Raw genomic sequence first — 14,386 nt, 5'->3', positions numbered from 1 at the left:
GTAGATAGTTGAATTTAAATTGTCACTAAGTTACTTGTTCGAAAGTCGGGTCCGTCCGGGATTTGAACCTGGGACCACTCGCACCCAAAACGAGTATCATACCCCTAGACCAACGGACCATGCGTGTTAGAGACATGCTCAACTCATAGGCCTAACCTGTAGATAGTTGCATTTAAATGTCACTAAAATACTTCTTGAAAAACTCGGGTCCGTCCGGGATTTGAACCCGGGACTACTCGCACCCAAAGCGAGTATCACACCCCTAGACCAACGGAACATGCGTATCAGAGACATGCTCAACTCATAGGCCTAACTTGTAGATAGTTGAATTTAAATGGTCAATAAGTTACTTCTTCAAAAACTCGGGTCCGTCCGGGATTTGAACCCGGGCCCACTCGCACCTAAAGCGAGTATCATACCCCTAGACCAACGGACCATGCGTATCAGAGACATGCTCAACTCATAGGCCTAACCTGTAGTTAGTTGAATTTAAATAGTCACTAAGTTACAACTTCAAAAACTCGGGTCCGTCCGGGATTTGAAGCCGGGACCACTCGCACCCAAAACGAGTATCATACACCTAGACCAACGGACCATGCGTATCTGAGACATGCTCAACTCATAGGCCTAACCTGTAGATAGTTGAATTTAAATAGTCACTAAGATACTTCTTCAAAAACTCGGGTCCGTCCGGGATTTGAACAGGGCACCACTCGTACCCAAAGCGAGTATCATACCCCTAGACCAACGGCCCATGCGTATCAGAGACATGCTAAACTCATAGGACTAACCTGTAGATTTTTGAATTTAAATAGTCACTAAGTTACAACTTCAATAACTCGGGTCCGTCCGGGATTTGAACCCGGGACCACTCGCACCCAAAGCGAGTATCATACCCCTAGACCAACGGACCATGCATATATGAGACATGCTCAACTCATAGGCCTAACCTGTAGATAGTTGAATTTAAATAGTCACTAAGTTACTTGTTCGAAAGTCGGGTCCGTCCGGGATTTGAACCTGGGACCACTCGCACCCAAAACGAGTATCATACCCCTAGACCAACGGACCATGCGTGTTAGAGACATGCTCAACTCATAGGCCTAACCTGTAGATAGTTGAATTGAAATAGTCACTAAGTTACTTCTTCAAAAACTCGGGTATGTCCGGGATTTCAACCCGGGACCACTCGCACCCAAAGCGAAAATCATACCCCTAGACCAACGGACCATGCGTTTCAGAGACATGCTCAACTCATAGGCCTAACCTGTAGTTAGTTGCATTTAAACAGTCACTAAATTACTTGTTCGAAAGTCGGGTCCGTCCGGGAATTGAACCTGGGACCACTCGCACCCAAAACGAGTATCATACCCCTAGACCAACGGACCATGCGTGTTAGAGACATGCTCAACTCATAGGCCTAACCTGTAGATAGTTGAATTGAAATAGTCACTAAGTTACTTCTTCAAAAACTCGGGTCCGTCCGGGATTTGAACAGGGGACCACTCGTTCCCAAAGCGAGTATCATACCCCTAGACCAACGGACCATGCGTATCAGAGCCATGCTCAACTCGTAGGCCTAACCTGTATTTAGTTGCATTTAAATGTAACTAAAATACTTCTTGAAATACTCGGGTCCGTCTGGCATTTGAACCCGGGACCACTCGCACCCAAATCTAGTATCATACCCCGTGACCAACGGACCATGCGTAGCTGAGACATGCTCAACTCATAGGCCTAACCTGTAGATAGTTGACTTTAAATAGTCACTAAGTTACTTCTTCAAAAACTCGGGTCCGTCCGGGATTTGAACAGGGGACCACTCGTACCCAAAGCGAGTATCATACCCCTAGACCCACGGACCATGCGTCTCAGAGACATGCTCAACTCATAGGCCTAACCTGTAGTTAGTTGCATTTAAATAGTCACTAAATTACTTGTCCGAAACTCGGGTCCGTCCGGGATTTGAACCCGGGACCACTCGCACCCAAAGCGAGTATCATACCCCTAGACCAACGGACCATGCGTATCTGAGACATGCTCAACTCATAGGCCTAACCTGTAGATAGTTGAATTTAAATAGTCACTAAATTACTTCTTCAAAAACTCGGGTCCGTCCGGGATTTGAACAGGGGACCACTCGTACCCAAAGCGAGTATCATACCCCTAGACCAACGGCCCATGCGTATCAGAGACATTCTAAACTCATATGACTAACCTGTAGATTTTTGAATTTAAATAGTCACTAAGTTACAACTTCAAAAACTCGGGTCCGTCCGGGATTTGAACCCGGGACCACTCGCACCCAAAGCGAGTATCATACCCCTAGACCAACGGACCATGCGTATCTGAGACATGCTCAACTCATAGGCCTAAACTGTAGATAGTTGAATTTAAATAGTCACTAAGTTACTTCTTCAAAAACTCGGGTCCGTCCGGGATTTGAACAGGGGACCACTCGTACCCAAAGCGAGTATCATACCCCTAGACCAACGGCCCATGCGTATCAGAGACATGCTAAACTCATAGGCTTAACCTGTAGATTGTTGAATTTAAATAGTCACTAAGTTACAACTTCAAAAACTCGGGTCCGTCCGGGATTTGAACCCGGGACCACTCGCACCCAAAGCGAGTATCATACCCCGTGACCAACGGACCATGCGTATCAGAGACATGCTCAACTCATAGGCCTAACCTGTAGATAGTTGAATTTAAATAGTCACTAAGTTACAACTTCAAAAACTCGGGTCCGTCCGGGATTTGAACCCGGGACCACTCGCACCCAAAACGAGTATCATACCCCTAGACCAACGGACCATGCGTATCTGAGACATGCTCAACTCATAGGCCTAACCTGTAGATAGTTGAATTTAAATTGTCACTAAGTTACTTGTTCGAAAGTCGGGTCCGTCCGGGATTTGAACCTGGGACCACTCGCACCCAAAACGAGTATCATACCCCTAGACCAACGGACCATGCGTGTTAGAGACATGCTCAACTCATAGGCCTAACCTGTAGATAGTTGCATTTAAATGTCACTAAAATACTTCTTGAAAAACTCGGGTCCGTCCGGGATTTGAACCCGGGACTACTCGCACCCAAAGCGAGTATCACACCCCTAGACCAACGGAACATGCGTATCAGAGACATGCTCAACTCATAGGCCTAACTTGTAGATAGTTGAATTTAAATGGTCAATAAGTTTCTTGTTCGAAAGTCGGGTCCGTCCGGGATTTGAACCTGGGACCACTCGCACCCAAAACGAGTATCATACCCCTAGACCAACGGACCATGCGTGTTAGAGACATGCTCAACTCATAGGCCTAACCTGTAGTTAGTTGCATTTAAATAGTCACTAAATTACTTGTTCGAAACTCGGGTCCGTCCGGGATTTGAACCCGGGACCACTCGCACCCAAAACGAGTATCATACCCCTAGACCAACGGACCATGCGTATCTGAGACATGCTCAACTCATAGGCCTAACCTGTAGATAGTTGAATTTAAATAGTCACTAAGATACTTCTTCAAAAACTCGGGTCCGTCCGGGATTTGAACAGGGCACCACTCGTACCCAAAGCGAGTATCATACCCCTAGACCAACGGTCCATGTGTATCAGAGACATGCTAAACTCATAGGACTAACCTGTAGATTTTTGAATTTAAATAGTCACTAAGTTACAACTTCAATAACTCGGGTCCGTCCGGGATTTGAACCCGGGACCAATCGCACCCAAAGCGAGTATCATACCCCTAGACCAACGGACCATGCGTATCTGAGACATGCTAAACTCATAGGCTTAACCTGTAGATTGTTGAATTTAAATAATCACTAAGTTACAACTTCAAAAACTCGGGTCCGTCCGGGATTTGAACCCGGGACCACTCGCACCCAAAGCGAGTATCATACCCCGTGACCAACGGACCATGCGTATCAGAGACATGCTCAACTCATAGGCCTAACCTGTAGATAGTTGAATTTAAATAGTCACTAAGTTACAACTTCAAAAACTCGGGTCCGTCCGGGATTTGAACCCGGGACCACTCGCACCCAAAACGAGTATCATACCCCTAGACCAACGGCCCATGCGTATCTGAGACATGCTCAACTCATAGGCCTAACCTGTAGATAGTTGAATTTAAATAGTCACTAAATTACTTGTTCGAAAATCGGGTCCGTCCGGGATTTGAACATTGGACCACTCGTACCCAAAGCGAGTATCATACCCCTAGACCAACGGACCATGCGTGTTAGAGACATGCTCAACTCATAGGCCTAACCTGTAGATAGTTGAATTTAAATAGTCACTAAGTTACTTCTTGAAAAAATCGGGTCCGTCCGGGATTTGAACCCGGGACCACTCGCACCCAAAGCGAGTATCATACCCCTAGACCAACGGATCATGCGTATCAGAGACATGCTCAACTCATAGGCCAAACCTGTATTTAGTTGCATTTTAATGTCACTAAAATACTTCTTGAAAAACTCGGGTCCGTCCGGGATTTGAACCCGGGACCACTCGCACCCAAAGCGAATATCATACCCCTAGAACAACGGACCATGCGTATCTGAGACATGCTCAACTCATAGGCCTAACCTGTAGATAGTTGAATTTAAATAGTCACTAAATTACTTGTTCGAAAATCGGGTCCGTCCGGGATTTGAACATTGGACCACTCGTACCCAAAGCGAGTATCATACCCCTAGACCAACGGACCATGCGTATCAGAGCCATGCTCAACTCATAGGCCAAACCTGTATTTAGTTGCATTTAAATGTCACTAAAATACTTCTTGAAAAACTCGGGTCCGTCCGGGATTTGAACCCGGGACCACTCGCACCCAAAGCGAGTATCATACCCCTAGACCAACGGACCATGCGTGTTAGAGACATGCTCAACTCATAGGCCTAACCTGTAGATAGTTGAATTTAAATAGTCACTAAGTTACTTCTTCAAAAACTCGGGTTCGTCCGGGATTTGAACCCGGGACCACTCGCACCCAAAGCGAGTATCATACCCCTAGACCAACAGACCATGCGTATCTGAGACATGCTCAACTCATAGGCCTAACCTGTAGATAGTTGAATTTAAATAGTCACTAAGTTACTTCTTCAAAAACTCGGGACCGTCCGGGATTTGAACATTGGACCACTCGTACCCAAAGCGAGTATCATACCCCTAGACCAACGGACCATGCGTATCAGAGCCATGCTCAACTCATAGGCCAAACCTGTATTTAGTTGCATTTAAATGTCACTAAAATACTTCTTGAAAAACTCGGGTCCGTCCGGGATTTGAACCCGGGACCACTCGCACCCAAAGCGAGTATCATACCCCTAGACCAACGGACCATGCGTGTTAGAGACATGCTCAACTCATAGGCCTAACCTGTAGATAGTTGAATTTAAATAGTCACTAAGTTACTTCTTCAAAAACTCGGGTTCGTCCGGGATTTGAACCCGGGACCACTCGCACCCAAAGCGAGTATCATACCCCTAGACCAACAGACCATGCGTATCTGAGACATGCTCAACTCATAGGCCTAACCTGTAGATAGTTGAATTTAAATAGTCACTAAGTTACTTCTTCAAAAACTCGGGTTCGTCCGGGATTTGAACCCGGGACCACTCGTACCCAAAGCGAGTATCATACCCCTAGACCAACGGACCATGCGTATCAGAGCCATGCTCATCTCATAGGCCTAACCTGTATTTAGTTGCATTTAAATGTCACTAAAATACTTCTTGAAAAACTCGGGTCCGTCCGGGATTTGAACCCGGGACCACTCGCACCCAAAGCGAGTATCATACCCCTAGACCAACGGATCATGCGTATCAGAGACATGCTCAACTCATAGGCCTAACCTGTAGATAGTTGAATTTAAATAGTCACTAAGTTACTTCTTCAAAAACTCGGGTCCGTCGGGATTTGAACAGGGGACCACTCGTACCCAAAGCGAGTATCATACCCCTAGACCAACGGCCCATGCGTATCAGAGATAATCAACTCATAGGCCTAACCTGTAGATAGTTGAATTTAAATAGTCACTAAGTTACTTCTTCAAAAACTCGGGTCCGTCCGGGATTTGAACAAGGGACCACTCGTACCCAAAGCGAGTATCATACCCCTAGACCAACGGATCATGCGTATCAGAGACATGCTCAACTCATAGGCCAAACCTGTATTTAGTTGCATTTTAATGTCACTAAAATACTTCTTGAAAAACTCGGGTCCGTCCGGGATTTGAACCCGGGACCACTCGCACCCAAAGCGAGTATCATACCCCTAGACCAACGGACCATGCGTATCTGAGACATGCTCATCTCATAGGCCTAACCTGTATTTAGTTGCATTTAAATGTCACTAAAATACTTTCTTGAAAAACTCGGGTCCGTCCGGGATTTGAACCCGGGACCACTCGCACCCAAAGCGAGTATCACACCCCTAGACCAACGGACCATGCGTGGTAGAGACATGCTCAACTCATAGGCCTAACCTGTAGATAGTTGTATTTAAATAGTCACTTAGTTACTTCTTCAAAAACTCGGGTTCGACCGGGATTTGAACCGGGGACCACTCGCACCCAAATCGAGTATCAAACCCCTAGACCAACGGATCATGCGTATCATAAACATGCTCCACTCATAGGCCAAACCTGTATTTAGTTGCATTTAAATGTCACTAAAATACTTCTTGAAAAACTCGGGTCCGTCCGAGATTTGAACCCGGGACCACTCGCACCCAAAGCGAGTATCATACCCCTAGACCAACGGACCATGCGTGTTATAGACATGCTCAACTCATAGGCCTAACCTGTAGATAGTTGAATTTAAATAGTCACTAAGTTACTTCTTCAAAAACTCGGGTCCGTCCGGGATTTGAACCCGGGACCACTCGCACCCAAAGCGAGTATCATACCCCTAGACCAACGGATCATGCGTGTCAGAGACATGCTCAACTCATAGGCCTAACCTGTAGATTGTTGAATTTAAATGTCACTAAAATACTTCTTGAAAAACTCGGGTCCGTCCGGGATTTGAACCCGGGACCACTCGCACTCAAAGCGAGTATCATACCCCTAGACCAACGGATCATGCGTATCAGAGACATGCTCAACTCATAGGCCAAACCTGTATTTAGTTGCATTTTAATGTCACTAAAATACTTCTTGAAAAGCTCGGGTCCGTCCGGGATTTGAACCCGGGACCACTCGCACCCAAAGCGAGTATCATACCCCTAGATCAACGGACCATGCGTATCTGAGACATGCTCAACTCATAGGCCTAACCTGTAGATAGTTGAATTTAAATTGTCACTAAATTACTTGTTCGAAAATCGGGTCCGTCCGGGATTTGAACATTGGACCACTCGTACCCAAAGCGAGTATCATACCCCTAGACCAACGGACCATGCGTATCAGAGCCATGCTCAACTCATAGGCCAAACCTGTATTTAGTTGCATTTAAATGTCACTAAAATACTTCTTGAAAAACTCGGGTCCGTCCGGGATTTGAACCCGGGACCACTCGCACCCAAAGCGAGTATCATACCCCTAGACCAACGGACCATGCGTGGTAGAGACATGCTCAACTCATAGGCCTAACCTGTAGATAGTTGTATTTAAATAGTCACTAAGTTACTTCTTCAAAAACTCGGGTCCGACCGGGATTTGAACCGGGGACCAATCGCACCCAAATCGAGTATCAAACCCCTAGACCAACGGATCATGCGTATCATAAACATGCTCCACTCATAGGCCAAACCTGTATTTAGTTGCATTTAAATGTCACTAAAATACTTCTTGAAAAACTCGGGTCCGTCCGGGATTTGAACATTGGACCACTCGTACCCAAAGCGAGTATCATACCCCTAGACCAACGGACCATGCGTATCAGAGCCATGCTCAACTCATAGGCCAAACCTGTATTTAGTTGCATTTAAATGTCACTAAAATACTTCTTGAAAAACTCGGGTCCGTCCGGGATTTGAACAGGGGACCACTCGCACCCAAAGCGAGTATCATACCCCTAGACCAACGGACCATGCGTGTTAGAGACATGCTCAACTCATAGGCCTAACCTGTAGATAGTTGAATTTAAATAGTCACTAAGTTACTTCTTCAAAAACTCGGGTTCGTCCGGGATTTGAACCCGGGACCACTCGCACCCAAAGCGAGTATCATACCCCTAGACCAACAGACCATGCGTATCTGAGACATGCTCAACTCATAGGCCTAACCTGTAGATAGTTGAATTTAAATAGTCACTAAGTTACTTCTTCAAAAACTCGGGTTCGTCCGGGATTTGAACCCGGGACCACTCGCACCCAAAGCGAGTATCATACCCCTAGACCAACAGACCATGCGTATCTGAGACATGCTCAACTCATAGGCCTAACCTGTAGATAGTTGAATTTAAATAGTCACTAAGTTACTTCTTCAAAAACTCGGGTCCGTCCGGGATTTGAACAGGGGACCACTCGTACCCAAAGCGAGTATCATACCCCTAGACCAACGGACCATGCGTATCAGAGCCATGCTCAACTCATAGGCCAAACCTGTATTTAGTTGCATTTAAATGTCACTAAAATACTTCTTGAAAATCTCGGGTCCGTCCGGGATTTGAACCCGGGACCACTCGCACCCAAAGCGAGTATCATACCCCTAGACCAACGGACCATGCGTGTTATAGACATGCTCAACTCATAGGCCTAACCTGTAGATAGTTGAATTTAAATAGTCACTAAGTTACTTCTTCAAAAACTCGGGTCCGTCCGGGATTTGAACAGGGGACCACTCGTACCCAAAGCGAGTATCATACCCCTAGACCAACGGACCATGCGTATCAGAGCCATGCTCAACTCATAGGCCAAACCTGTATTTAGTTGCATTTAAATGTCACTAAAATACTTCTTGAAAATCTCGGGTCCGTCCGGGATTTGAACCCGGGACCACTCGCACCCAAAGCGAGTATCATACCCCTAGACCAACGGACCATGCGTGTTATAGACATGCTCAACTCATAGGCCTAACCTGTAGATAGTTGAATTTAAATAGTCTCTAAGTTACTTCTTCAAAAACTCGGGTCCGTCCGGGATTTGAACCCGGGACCACTAACACCCAAAGCGAGTATCATACCCCTAGACCAACGGATCATGCGTATCAGAGACATGCTCAACTCATAGGCCTAACCTGTAGATAGTTGTATTTAAATAGTCACTAAGTTACTTCTTCAAAAACTCGGGTCCGTCCGGGATTTGAACAGGGGACCACTCGCACCCAAATCGAGTATCAAACCCCTAGACCAACGGCCCATGCGTATCAGAGATGATCAACTCATAGGCCTAACCTGTAGATTGTTGAATTTAAATGTCACTAAAATACTTCTTGAAAAACTCGGGTCCGTCCGGGATTTGAACCGGGGACCACTCGCACCCAAATCGAGTATCAAACCCCTAGACCAACGAATCATGCGTATCATAAACATGCTCCACTCATAGGCCAAACCTGTATTTAGTTGCATTTAAATGTCACTAAAATACTTCTTGAAAAACTCGGGTCCGTCCGGGATTTGAACCCGGGACCACTCGCACCGAAAGCGAGTATCATACCCCTAGACCAACGGACCATGCGTGTTAGAGACATGCTCAACTCATAGGCCTAACCTGTAGAAAGTTGAATTTAAATAGTCACTAAGTTACTTCTTCAAAAACTCGGGTCCGACCGGGATTTGAACCGGGGACCACTCGCACCCAAAGCGAGTATCATACCCCTAGACCAACGGACCATGCGTGTTAGAGACATGCTCAACTCATAGGCCTAACCTGTAGATAGTTGAATTTAAATAGTCACTAAGTTACTTCTTCAAAAACTCGGGTTCGTCCGGGATTTGAACCCGGGACCACTCGCACCCAAAGCGAGTATCATACCCCTAGACCAACAGACCATGCGTATCTGAGACATGCTCAACTCATAGGCCTAACCTGTAGATAGTTGAATTTAAATAGTCACTAAGTTACTTCTTCAAAAACTCGGGTTCGTCCGGGATTTGAACCCGGGACCACTCGCACCCAAAGCGAGTATCATACCCCTAGACCAACAGACCATGCGTATCTGAGACATGCTCAACTCATAGGCCTAACCTGTAGATAGTTGAATTTAAATAGTCACTAAGTTACTTCTTCAAAAACTCGGGTCCGTCCGGGATTTGAACAGGGGACCACTCGTACCCAAAGCGAGTATCATACCCCTAGACCAACGGACCATGCGTATCAGAGCCATGCTCAACTCATAGGCCAAACCTGTATTTAGTTGCATTTAAATGTCACTAAAATACTTCTTGAAAATCTCGGGTCCGTCCGGGATTTGAACCCGGGACCACTCGCACCCAAAGCGAGTATCATACCCCTAGACCAACGGACCATGCGTGTTATAGACATGCTCAACTCATAGGCCTAACCTGTAGATAGTTGAATTTAAATAGTCACTAAGTTACTTCTTCAAAAACTCGGGTCCGTCCGGGATTTGAACAGGGGACCACTCGTACCCAAAGCGAGTATCATACCCCTAGACCAACGGACCATGCGTATCAGAGCCATGCTCAACTCATAGGCCAAACCTGTATTTAGTTGCATTTAAATGTCACTAAAATACTTCTTGAAAATCTCGGGTCCGTCCGGGATTTGAACCCGGGACCACTCGCACCCAAAGCGAGTATCATACCCCTAGACCAACGGACCATGCGTGTTATAGACATGCTCAACTCATAGGCCTAACCTGTAGATAGTTGAATTTAAATAGTCTCTAAGTTACTTCTTCAAAAACTCGGGTCCGTCCGGGATTTGAACCCGGGACCACTAACACCCAAAGCGAGTATCATACCCCTAGACCAACGGATCATGCGTATCAGAGACATGCTCAACTCATAGGCCTAACCTGTAGATAGTTGTATTTAAATAGTCACTAAGTTACTTCTTCAAAAACTCGGGTCCGTCCGGGATTTGAACAGGGGACCACTCGCACCCAAATCGAGTATCAAACCCCTAGACCAACGGCCCATGCGTATCAGAGATGATCAACTCATAGGCCTAACCTGTAGATTGTTGAATTTAAATGTCACTAAAATACTTCTTGAAAAACTCGGGTCCGTCCGGGATTTGAACCGGGGACCACTCGCACCCAAATCGAGTATCAAACCCCTAGACCAACGAATCATGCGTATCATAAACATGCTCCACTCATAGGCCAAACCTGTATTTAGTTGCATTTAAATGTCACTAAAATACTTCTTGAAAAACTCGGGTCCGTCCGGGATTTGAACCCGGGACCACTCGCACCGAAAGCGAGTATCATACCCCTAGACCAACGGACCATGCGTGTTAGAGACATGCTCAACTCATAGGCCTAACCTGTAGAAAGTTGAATTTAAATAGTCACTAAGTTACTTCTTCAAAAACTCGGGTCCGACCGGGATTTGAACCGGGGACCACTCGCACCCAAAGCGAGTATCATACCCCTAGACCAACGGACCATGCGTGTTAGAGACATGCTCAACTCATAGGCCTAACCTGTAGATAGTTGAATTTAAATAGTCACTAAGTTACTTCTTCAAAAACTCGGGTTCGTCCGGGATTTGAACCCGGGACCACTCGCACCCAAAGCGAGTATCATACCCCTAGACCAACAGACCATGCGTATCTGAGACATGCTCAACTCATAGGCCTAACCTGTAGATAGTTGAATTTAAATAGTCACAAAGTTACTTCTTCAAAAACTCGGGTCCGTCCGGGATTTGAACAGGGGACCACTCGTACCCAAAGCGAGTATCACACCCCTAGACCAACGGACCATGCGTATCAGAGCCATGCTCAACTCATAGGCCAAACCTGTATTTAGTTGCATTTTAATGTCACTAAAATACTTCTTGAAAAACTCGGGTCCGTCCGGGATTTGAACAGGGGACCACTCGTACCCAAAGCGAGTATCATACCCCTAGACCAACGGACCATGCGTATCAGAGCCATGCTCAACTCATAGGCCAAACCTGTATTTAGTTGCATTTTAATGTCACTAAAATACTTCTTGAAAAACTCGGGTCCGTCCGGGATTTGAACCCGGGACCACTCGCACCCAAAGCGAGTATCATACCCCTAGATTAACGGACCATGCGTGGTAGAGACATGCTCAACTCATAGGCCTAACCTGTAGATAGTTGTATTTAAATAGTCACTAAGTTACTTCTTCAAAAACTCGGGTCCGACCGGGATTTGAACCGGGGACCACTCGCACCCAAATCGAGTATCAAACCCCTAGACCAACGAATCATGCGTATCATAAACATGCTCCACTCATAGGCCAAACCTGTATTTAGTTGCATTTAAATGTCACTAAAATACTTCTTGAAAAACTCGGGTCCGTCCGGGATTTGAACCCGGGACCACTCGCACCCAAAGCGAGTATCATACCCCTAGACCAACGGACCATGCGTGTTAGAGGCATGCTCAACTCATAGGCCTAACCTGTAGAAAGTTGAATTTAAATAGTCACTAAGTTACTTCTTCAAAAACTCGGGTCCGACCGGGATTTGAACCGGGGACCACTCGCACCCAAAGCGAGTATCATACCCCTAGACCAACAGACCATGCGTATCTGAGACATGCTCAACTCATAGGCCTAACCTGTAGATAGTTGAATTTAAATAGTCACTAAGTTACTTCTTCAAAAACTCGGGTCCGTCCGGGATTTGAACAGGGGACCACTCGTACCCAAAGCGAGTATCATACCCCTAGACCAACGGACCATGCGTATCAGAGCCATGCTCAACTCATAGGCCAAACCTGTATTTAGTTGCATTTTAATGTCACTAAAATACTTCTTGAAAAACTCGGGTCCGTCCGGGATTTGAACCCGGGACCACTCGCACCCAAAGCGAGTATCATACCCCTAGATTAACGGACCATGCGTGGTAGAGACATGCTCAACTCATAGGCCTAACCTGTAGATAGTTGTATTTAAATAGTCACTAAGTTACTTCTTCAAAAACTCGGGTCCGACCGGGATATGAACCGGGGACCACTCGCACCCAAATCGAGTATCAAACCCCTAGACCAACGGATCATGCGTATCATAAACATGCTCCACTCATAGGCCAAACCTGTATTTAGTTGCATTTAAATGTCACTAAAATACTTCTTGAAAAACTCGGGTCCGTCCGGGATTTGAACCCGGGACCACTCGCACCCAAAGCGAGTATCATACCCCTAGACCAACGGACCATGCGTGTTAGAGACATGCTCAACTCATAGGCCTAACCTGTAGATAGTTGAATTTAAATAGTCACTAAGTTACTTCTTCAAAAACTCGGGTTCGTCCGGGATTTGAACCCGGGACCACTCGCACCCAAAGCGAGTATCATACCCCTAGACCAACAGACCATGCGTATCTGAGACAAGCTCAACTCATAGGCCTAACCTGTAGGTAGTTGTATTTAAATAGTCACTAAGTTACTTCTTCAAAAACTCGGGTCCGACCGGGATTTGAACCGGGGACCACTCGCACCCAAATCGAGTATCAAACCCCTAGACCAACGGATCATGCGTATCATAAACATGCTCCACTCATAGGCCAAACCTGTATTTAGTTGCATTTAAATGTCACTAAAATACTTCTTGAAAAACTCGGGTCCGTCCGGGATTTGAACCCGGGACCACTCGCACCCAAAGCGAGTATCATACCCCTAGACCAACGGACCATGCGTGTTAGAGACATGCTCAACTCATAGGCCTAACCTGTAGATAGTTGAATTTAAATAGTCACTAAGTTACTTCTTCAAAAACTCGGGTTCGTCCGGGATTTGAACCCGGGACCACTCGCACCCAAAGCGAGTATCATACCCCTAGACCAACAGACCATGCGTATCTGAGACATGCTCAACTCATAGGCCTAACCTGTAGATAGTTGAATTTAAATAGTCACAAAGTTACTTCTTCAAAAACTCGGGTCCGTCCGGGATTTGAACAGGGGACCACTCGTACCCAAAGCGAGTATCACACCCCTAGACCAACGGACCATGCGTATCAGAGCCATGCTCAACTCATAGGCCAAACCTGTATTTAGTTGCATTTTAATGTCACTAAAATACTTCTTGAAAAACTCGGGTCCGTCCGGGATTTGAACCCGGGACCACTCGCACCCAAAGCGAGTATCATACCCCTAGACCAACGGACCATGCGTGTTAGAGACATGCTCAACTCATAGGCCTAACCTGTAGATAGTTGAATTTAAATAGTCACTAAGTTACTTCTTCAAAAACTCGGGTTCGTCCGGGATTTGAACCCGGGACCACTCGCACCCAAAGCGAGTATCATACCCCTAGACCAACAGACCAT

General features: G+C 46.1%; 25 non-coding genes across 25 annotated transcripts; all 25 read right to left on the bottom strand.

Annotated features, from left to right (window-relative positions):
• Nucleotides 1–364: 364 nt before the first annotated feature.
• TRNAL-UAG (transfer RNA leucine (anticodon UAG)) lies at nt 365–436 on the bottom strand. The gene has a single exon. It is a non-coding gene; the product is annotated as a tRNA-Leu (tRNA).
• Nucleotides 437–841: 405 nt separating this feature from the next.
• Nucleotides 842–913, bottom strand: TRNAP-UGG (transfer RNA proline (anticodon UGG)). Its single transcript has one exon. It is a non-coding gene; the product is annotated as a tRNA-Pro (tRNA).
• Nucleotides 914–1,950: 1,037 nt separating this feature from the next.
• On the bottom strand, nt 1,951–2,022 carry TRNAP-UGG (transfer RNA proline (anticodon UGG)). The gene has a single exon. It is a non-coding gene; the product is annotated as a tRNA-Pro (tRNA).
• A 246-nt stretch (nt 2,023–2,268) lies between these two features.
• Nucleotides 2,269–2,340, bottom strand: TRNAP-UGG (transfer RNA proline (anticodon UGG)). The gene has a single exon. It is a non-coding gene; the product is annotated as a tRNA-Pro (tRNA).
• A 405-nt stretch (nt 2,341–2,745) lies between these two features.
• Nucleotides 2,746–2,817, bottom strand: TRNAP-UGG (transfer RNA proline (anticodon UGG)). The gene has a single exon. It is a non-coding gene; the product is annotated as a tRNA-Pro (tRNA).
• Nucleotides 2,818–3,377: 560 nt separating this feature from the next.
• TRNAP-UGG (transfer RNA proline (anticodon UGG)) lies at nt 3,378–3,449 on the bottom strand. The gene has a single exon. It is a non-coding gene; the product is annotated as a tRNA-Pro (tRNA).
• A 1,355-nt stretch (nt 3,450–4,804) lies between these two features.
• Nucleotides 4,805–4,876, bottom strand: TRNAP-UGG (transfer RNA proline (anticodon UGG)). Its single transcript has one exon. It is a non-coding gene; the product is annotated as a tRNA-Pro (tRNA).
• A 404-nt stretch (nt 4,877–5,280) lies between these two features.
• On the bottom strand, nt 5,281–5,352 carry TRNAP-UGG (transfer RNA proline (anticodon UGG)). The gene has a single exon. It is a non-coding gene; the product is annotated as a tRNA-Pro (tRNA).
• An 877-nt stretch (nt 5,353–6,229) lies between these two features.
• TRNAP-UGG (transfer RNA proline (anticodon UGG)) lies at nt 6,230–6,301 on the bottom strand. Its single transcript has one exon. It is a non-coding gene; the product is annotated as a tRNA-Pro (tRNA).
• Nucleotides 6,302–6,705: 404 nt separating this feature from the next.
• TRNAP-UGG (transfer RNA proline (anticodon UGG)) lies at nt 6,706–6,777 on the bottom strand. The gene has a single exon. It is a non-coding gene; the product is annotated as a tRNA-Pro (tRNA).
• Nucleotides 6,778–7,021: 244 nt separating this feature from the next.
• Nucleotides 7,022–7,094, bottom strand: TRNAS-UGA (transfer RNA serine (anticodon UGA)). The gene has a single exon. It is a non-coding gene; the product is annotated as a tRNA-Ser (tRNA).
• An 86-nt stretch (nt 7,095–7,180) lies between these two features.
• On the bottom strand, nt 7,181–7,252 carry TRNAP-UGG (transfer RNA proline (anticodon UGG)). The gene has a single exon. It is a non-coding gene; the product is annotated as a tRNA-Pro (tRNA).
• A 244-nt stretch (nt 7,253–7,496) lies between these two features.
• TRNAP-UGG (transfer RNA proline (anticodon UGG)) lies at nt 7,497–7,568 on the bottom strand. Its single transcript has one exon. It is a non-coding gene; the product is annotated as a tRNA-Pro (tRNA).
• Nucleotides 7,569–8,606: 1,038 nt separating this feature from the next.
• TRNAP-UGG (transfer RNA proline (anticodon UGG)) lies at nt 8,607–8,678 on the bottom strand. Its single transcript has one exon. It is a non-coding gene; the product is annotated as a tRNA-Pro (tRNA).
• Nucleotides 8,679–8,923: 245 nt separating this feature from the next.
• TRNAP-UGG (transfer RNA proline (anticodon UGG)) lies at nt 8,924–8,995 on the bottom strand. The gene has a single exon. It is a non-coding gene; the product is annotated as a tRNA-Pro (tRNA).
• A 560-nt stretch (nt 8,996–9,555) lies between these two features.
• Nucleotides 9,556–9,627, bottom strand: TRNAR-UCG (transfer RNA arginine (anticodon UCG)). The gene has a single exon. It is a non-coding gene; the product is annotated as a tRNA-Arg (tRNA).
• A 722-nt stretch (nt 9,628–10,349) lies between these two features.
• Nucleotides 10,350–10,421, bottom strand: TRNAP-UGG (transfer RNA proline (anticodon UGG)). Its single transcript has one exon. It is a non-coding gene; the product is annotated as a tRNA-Pro (tRNA).
• Nucleotides 10,422–10,666: 245 nt separating this feature from the next.
• TRNAP-UGG (transfer RNA proline (anticodon UGG)) lies at nt 10,667–10,738 on the bottom strand. Its single transcript has one exon. It is a non-coding gene; the product is annotated as a tRNA-Pro (tRNA).
• Nucleotides 10,739–11,298: 560 nt separating this feature from the next.
• On the bottom strand, nt 11,299–11,370 carry TRNAR-UCG (transfer RNA arginine (anticodon UCG)). Its single transcript has one exon. It is a non-coding gene; the product is annotated as a tRNA-Arg (tRNA).
• Nucleotides 11,371–12,091: 721 nt separating this feature from the next.
• On the bottom strand, nt 12,092–12,163 carry TRNAP-UGG (transfer RNA proline (anticodon UGG)). Its single transcript has one exon. It is a non-coding gene; the product is annotated as a tRNA-Pro (tRNA).
• A 245-nt stretch (nt 12,164–12,408) lies between these two features.
• On the bottom strand, nt 12,409–12,480 carry TRNAP-UGG (transfer RNA proline (anticodon UGG)). The gene has a single exon. It is a non-coding gene; the product is annotated as a tRNA-Pro (tRNA).
• Nucleotides 12,481–12,884: 404 nt separating this feature from the next.
• TRNAP-UGG (transfer RNA proline (anticodon UGG)) lies at nt 12,885–12,956 on the bottom strand. The gene has a single exon. It is a non-coding gene; the product is annotated as a tRNA-Pro (tRNA).
• Nucleotides 12,957–13,201: 245 nt separating this feature from the next.
• TRNAP-UGG (transfer RNA proline (anticodon UGG)) lies at nt 13,202–13,273 on the bottom strand. Its single transcript has one exon. It is a non-coding gene; the product is annotated as a tRNA-Pro (tRNA).
• A 404-nt stretch (nt 13,274–13,677) lies between these two features.
• Nucleotides 13,678–13,749, bottom strand: TRNAP-UGG (transfer RNA proline (anticodon UGG)). Its single transcript has one exon. It is a non-coding gene; the product is annotated as a tRNA-Pro (tRNA).
• A 404-nt stretch (nt 13,750–14,153) lies between these two features.
• On the bottom strand, nt 14,154–14,225 carry TRNAP-UGG (transfer RNA proline (anticodon UGG)). The gene has a single exon. It is a non-coding gene; the product is annotated as a tRNA-Pro (tRNA).
• Between the last annotated feature and the right edge of the window lie 161 nt (nt 14,226–14,386).

Source organism: Phalangium opilio, unplaced genomic scaffold, assembly GCF_054372755.1.
Source record: "Phalangium opilio isolate 3A_F unplaced genomic scaffold, DU_Popi_V2 ptg000523l_1, whole genome shotgun sequence".
NCBI classification, from domain to species: domain Eukaryota; kingdom Metazoa; phylum Arthropoda; class Arachnida; order Opiliones; family Phalangiidae; genus Phalangium; species Phalangium opilio.
This window is presented reverse-complemented; position numbering and strand designations above follow the sequence as displayed.